Here is a 6,562-nt window from a genome sequence, read left to right as displayed (position 1 = left end):
ATTTTTCATTAAAAAAAAGTAACGCTGAATGTTTCAAATTTCTAGAGCAACCTAATTTTTCATCGTCGCCCATTTGTTTTCCGCCGCTCTTCCCCTTCTTACTGTCTCTCTCTCTCTCTTCTCTTTAAAAATCTTTCACTCTCCTCTCATACTCTCACTGAATGAGTATGCCGCTCCTCCTCTCTAGGTCACAGATCTATATCATCTCCTTTAAAGAAGCTCGCCAGTAATGGAGCCACCATCCCCACTTCGTCGAAGTTTTACAGGTTTTCCCCTTTACCTAATTTCTAAATCTCCCGATTGTTTGACCGTTGATGGTAGAAGATATGCCCAAGATCTGAAGCTTGCTGACATAAGCCGCAAGAAGAAAACATGTCTGATTCATCTCAAATATGCGGAGCAATGGAGCATCATATATCTATCAAAACTAATCAGTACTCCATACAATTTGCGAGCTGAAAAAATTCAACTCATACCCCATCTATGCAATATATGCGTAACATTGTCAGATACAAACCATTTAATTTATACAAACCATTGTGTAAACTCTCAGATCTCCCGTAAAACATGTATTACATATTTCAAATTTGGAATAAAAATAAATATTTAAACAAAAGTCATATAAACGGTTTGGTTCGGATATTGGTGCGGGTACCCGGACATTCGGATATCCGAAATTCGGGTACCCGTTTTTTTATTGGTTCGGTTTCAGGTATCAGTTTTGACGTTATCGGATATCGGGTAACCGAACCGATAAGCTTAACGGTTCGGTTACCCGACCCATGCTCAGCCCTAGCCTAGACAGTTTGTCCTTACAACACGAGAACTATAAACGCATTACACGGAAAGAGAAAAGCATGCAATCAGCCGACAGACATTTGTAGACAATATTTCAAGTTTGGAAGGCAGCTGGCAGTACTCCAACAGAGGAAAAACATTTTGATTATTGGTGCAATGCTTGCTGCAACTCAGGCATACAAAGAGAAGTCTTGCCCTCTTCTAGGCACTACTACAAAAATTGGATTAAGTAACGCCATATAGAAATGGTCAAGTTGGATGAGCGTTCTATACAACTATAGAGAAAGCTTTTCCTACATAACCGTTATACGAGAGAAACAATATAAAATGCTACTCTTAGATACCCATCATGTATGAATTTTACCAAAATAACTAACTAATTAAATTAACAAAGTTAGTAAAATACTAAGCAGTCTTGTATAACAACTGTTCACTAGTAGAAAAAATGACATTTGCAGCAACCCATTTGTAACTCACGTGATTACTGATTGCTACGAAAAGCCTATGGTCAACGTGGGTCAACTGTTTAATGATCTTTTAACAACCTATGCGGGCTCAAAACGCTGCGAATTAATGAATTTTTTTTTCAGAAATGTAACTGCAGCGTGGGGGTGGGGGGGGGGGGGGCGGTCTGTGGTTGTTGCGAATAAGTTAAACTTGTAGCTTAGTCTTGAAGTGGGCGCGCTATGACTTTTTTTTCATCACTCTGGCTATCTGACTTTCTCCGCTCGCCCATTGACAGTCCCTCAAACCCTAGCATCCCCTCTCTCTCTCTCTTTCTTCTTCAGATCTAACATGGCTAAGGTCGGTATTCCGCCATTTTCACCGTTGTTCGAAGGAATGTCGACGTTATCCTATGATATTGAGCGAATTTGGTGCCGATTCGAATTTGGTGCCGATTTACGCTCTCACCAAGAATTCCAGAGTAGGAGAAGCAAAGCTACATGAGTTGAACCATGATTCTTCCGGTTTCTTGCATAGTAGGCAAGGTAATATCTCCCTTTTCGAATTTTTCATCGCCGTCTTTTTCTAGGGTTTTATCTGCATTGGTTTGGGGTTTTTCTAAATCCCTAATTTCTTCAACTTTTTGATTAATTTTGGTTGTTGAATGTGTTCAGGTAATAATAGGAAACTAGTGTGACACTGAAGGGTACTACTTATTCTTTTACCTTCGCCTCGTTGATTGCGGTAAGAATTCGATCCATAAACCCTTAGTTTTCATCGAATTTGTTTGATTAATGTTTATCTGATGTGATTATTTTTAGGGCACGCTTGGATTGGGTGTAATGGATTATGGGGGTAATAAAAGTCAAACCACCATGATAAAAGGACAATGAAGGTGAATTGAGGTGGTTGCAAGGAGGGTGGTGTGGTGGTATTGTGATGAGAAGTTGTGGTAGTGGTGGTGTTGTGAGGAGAAGGGAGGAAGGGGGAAGTTATTACCCCAAATGAGGGTAATAATCACCCTAGTGGGATGGTGGGTAACTATTCCCCCATGATGAGGGTATTTGTTCCCCCTTTCCTTTTATTTTCTTCTTGCCAACACTAGCTTGTTCCCTTTGCCACTACTTCATCCCCTCATCATCACCTTCAATTACCTTAGTTTGACTTTTATTACCCCTTTAATACATTACTCTAAATCCAAGCATGCCCTTAGGGTTGATTTGTTGTTCTTCATTTGACTTGTTAATTTGATGTAAATTTCTGGGTTTCTGTTGGTTGAGAGATTGGTTTAGGTCATTTTAGGTTTGTGTTTTTTGTTAGTTTTTTCAATTAAATGAATTAGGGGTATGACTTTGTTGCCGTTTATGCTTATTAGAGTATCAAATTCTTAATTATACCCTTTTTCTTTGGTAACTGTGAATCTGTTGGAGGTGGAGGGGAAGGGGTTTCGTGGTCTTATTTATGATGGTGGTGTAGACAATTGCTGGGGGTCGAAAGAGGAGAGGGAAATAGATGTTAACAGAGTTTCGGGCTAAGGAAGGTTTTTGTTCTTTTTAAGAATATATTTATGAGATTTTATTCCTGAAAGCTAGTTAGGTAATTTTGATTGCTTAATCCCTTGTTTTGATTTTGATGATGTTGGCCTATCTTAAGAACCAACTGTTTTATTTTAGCATCTTATTTTGGCATCTGTTTATTGTGTTGTGTTTTGTGGGTCTTCTGTAAACCCTGCTGCTTTTCAGCAGCAAGTTCTCCATGATTCTAATCTGATGGCCCAATTGTTTCAGGTATTGTTGTTTTCATAGAATAATTCTTTGATTATATAATTTCTGGATGACAAGTGGAGCCGATAGATGGTCTGTGAACAAGAGCTGCTGAAAAACAAAAGCAGCTCTGTGAACTAAGTCGTGCGTTGCCTGTTTTGGCTTCTGCATCTGTATGAAGATTCTATAAAGACTTGGCAATCTCCATTTGAACAGCAGAAGGCGGAGGGCTGAAGAGTTCTTGACAAGCCCCAATCGAGTACTAGGGACGGACCTCGAAGCCGATTGAGGAGAGAGAAAGCAGAAGTCTAGAGATTTGGAGGTAGAAGATGAAGAAGAGTGAGAAAGAGAGGATGCACGTAAGCTGCAGGCAGAGCAGTGGTTGGTTTGTTTTATAGGTGCGTTATTTGAGTTACTGGTTTGATTGTGTTTTCATTAGCATCCTTTCAATTGATGATTGTTCTACTGATCTGAAATTTCAGAGTGCACTCTTCCCATATGTGCCATTTCTTTTGTTTATTTATAATACAGGAGTAGTTTTTTTGGCTTTTCTAGCAGGGGTGTTAGGTACAGTTATGTGTTTTTGAATCGACTTGCCGTAAAACTTTAATTTATTATTCAGCGTGAGAATTAATTTTGAGTACTAAAGCTGCACACCTTAGGAAAATCAACTTTATCAAGTCTTGAGTTCCATGGAAGTGTATGGTGTAGTAGTTCCTTCTATGTATGACCATTAACCAATAAAGAGACGATCTTGTGTCATATCTTTGCACCAATTTGACACTTACATTTTCTCCATGTTTGATGTTTCCGTTCATAGTTAATAATTTGAAGTGCCTGAATAGTGTTTTATTTGCACCTTGTGTGTGATAGTAAATTGATGTCTTAGCTCTTGTTGTTACTCCTGAGTATCCTAGCTGCATAATAGAGATAAGATGCAAATTCTAGAACGCACATACTCCAACGGATTTGATGAAAATGAACGTGGATATGGTAACACATATACAAAGTCTTTAATTGCTTTACATGTTTTTGCTCCTAGAAAACATGCAGTTATGATGGTACTTGATATACATCATATTTTTTGGGTTTCATGGCAGTTTACTGAATCGTCTCACTCTGATTATCTCATGTAGTTTACTGAATGTTAACTTTTGAGTTACTATGGCGATTTCCCGAGGACTACCGGCATCTGGCCAAGAGCAGAACTGATTAAACGTGTTAGAGAACCACTCCTTGGTATGTTCTGTATTCCTCCCTTATAAGCTATCTTATTTTCTTGGAAATTTGAGAGAAATAATGTATATCAGTTTATTACTTTTTTTGCGTAGTTGCAGATTGATGGGTTTCATTTAGTTTGTTCCATGCCCATTAATATTGGTTGAATTGTGTTTTTTGCTACTCTAGACTGATTCAAATGGAAAATGCACATTATGTTGGCAGACTAAGGAACTAGTTGTTGCTTACAAAGCATTTAATTTTGATTATCTTGGCTGAATTTGCTTCAGCTAATCAACTTAAAATTGTATCAAACCAACGACCCGGGTTGTTTTAGGACTTTTTTAGGATAAAAGGGGTGGTAATGTTTCCGAGGATTAGTGAAAAATCAATATGATTTGTGTGGAAAGTAAATCAAATATTAAGATATTATTTATGATTTTCTTCAAAAGTTGGTTTTATTAGCCTTTCCTAATATCAATCCAAACACAAACAAAAAAGGCCAATTAAAACAACTGAATGTTACAGATGAGGACTTTCAGTCATTCTAATATACAGATGGGTAAATAATATGCAGATTTCAATGTCTAGGGTTGAAGAGATATTGAACTAGCTACAAACTCTATTGATCTCATCCATTTACATTAGTTTATTTTTCCTTGTTTTTACCCAATAATGATAATTGCTGCTGTTATTCTGTTTTAGTTACTTTGGCAGAGATTAGTACTCTTCATTCTTCAATGAATAAAGAAATCATTTTTCCTTATTTTTTACCCATTATTTAGAGTATGTTTTATGATTATTGTTTAGCTCTTCACTTAATTTCATTCATTATTTACTGCCAGCCGAAGTGAAGCTTTCTTATTGATAGTTGATACCTTACTTGTTACAGTTAGATGATAAGGATATACATGTTTGATGATGTTTGGTTATTGAATCTCATTAATCTATGATACTCCTAAATGGAGATTTAACATGCTTGATGATGTTGGGTTATTGAATCTCTTCTGTATCTTGCTCTTTTCGCAGTTTCTCTCATGAGGTGCATGCTTAAAGCAATAACATGTAAATAATCTTGTGATTTGCATGATTGCAAAGATGTTATTCCATTACATCCTTCAATTCTTGATAAATAATATCATCGCCCCTGTGTTTTTCTTTTCAGATACGACTAGCTGTGTTTTGCAACAACAACTCGGACTATCCTGTTCATCTTTGGGATTCACGTTCTAATTTGGGATTTAGATATATACATGAATGGAGCTTGTGTGACTTGTCTTTCCTGATTTCACGTTCTAATTTGAGGGTTTCTTGACTAGAAATATTGCTGCAGTTAATTCAGTTTGTTTCATTGTTATTTGTTGGGGCTGTTTGTTTCATTGTTATTTGTTGGGGTTGTTTGTTCCGTGGAGAATCCTTGTTAGTTCAAGTTCCTTGTTTCTGTTTCATGACTGTAAACCTGTGCACAGGTATTAATTGCAATCTCAATTTACTTTCAGGAAAAAATGGCCTTGATGGAAGATTTTGAGGTTTCCTTGCAAATTCTTCTTGGCTTTGATACTGATATATCTATCGAGGTTAATGAAATCAAGGTAACTGTCAGCTGTTCTAGGCACGCTATACCTGTTTTTCAATGCTTGTAGTCTACCTGGTTAAGTGCTTCTTTCACTTGCAGGTATGATTTTCTTTTTGAAAATCTCTTGGACCCGGCTCATCTTCCATATGCACACTATGGTATATTGGAAACTCCCAAATTCAAGGCCGATAGAGAAGGCAGAAGACCACTTAACTTGTATTAAAAACATGGACACTGATTTTGTGGGTCATGTCACGGTTCCTAAATTACAAAGGAATGTAAAATTATAGAGTATTGTGGATGTTTTTGTTGGTTATAACTAATTATGTATTTTGTTAATAATTGTTGATTTGTATAACGTGTGGCAGCTCTATTGTAGCTGCAATTTTTTTTTTAATAATATATATGCATTATTTGCAGCGCCTGCCTCAGTAGGCAAAGTTGCAAATAATGTCCTTTTTTTGGCCTTTGGAAGCAATTATTTGCAACGCACAACAGCTAGAAAAAGTTGTAAATAAAGTACATTTCGCATCGCGCATTAAGTAATGTGAGTTGAAATTACTCAATTTTTAGCAGCGTTTTTGGTCGCTGCAAAAAAGATGGCGTATTTGCGGGCATCACAATTGCAGCGGCCCAAAACGCTGCAAAAAGCCCATTTCACACGCGCTGCAAATGATGTTTTTTCTACTAGTGGTTACATATTCCCTATACTTCGTATTAATAACCTAGGTCTACTCCTCTAGACTATCAGCTATTTTTTTCT

General features: G+C 37.0%; 1 long non-coding RNA gene across 2 annotated transcripts; it reads left to right on the top strand.

Annotated features, from left to right (window-relative positions):
• The first annotated feature begins 1,449 nt into the window (after positions 1-1,449).
• LOC110793589 (uncharacterized) lies at positions 1,450-6,277 on the top strand. Of its 2 annotated transcripts, XR_002534721.2 has the most exons (7): positions 1,450-1,787; positions 1,917-1,986; positions 3,030-3,403; positions 4,142-4,244; positions 5,253-5,288; positions 5,389-5,815; positions 5,899-6,277. It is a non-coding gene; the product is annotated as an uncharacterized lncRNA (long non-coding RNA). The 2 variants fall into 2 exon arrangements; XR_002534720.2 differs by lacking the exon at positions 5,253-5,288 and having other exon boundaries at positions 1,456-1,787.
• Positions 6,278-6,562: the final 285 nt, after the last annotated feature.

This window comes from Spinacia oleracea, chromosome 2 (assembly GCF_020520425.1).
Source record: "Spinacia oleracea cultivar Varoflay chromosome 2, BTI_SOV_V1, whole genome shotgun sequence".
In the NCBI taxonomy this organism is placed as follows: Eukaryota; Viridiplantae; Streptophyta; class Magnoliopsida; order Caryophyllales; family Amaranthaceae; genus Spinacia; species Spinacia oleracea.
The sequence above is the reverse complement of the archived record's forward strand: the minus strand, read 5'-3'. Positions and strand labels throughout refer to the sequence as shown.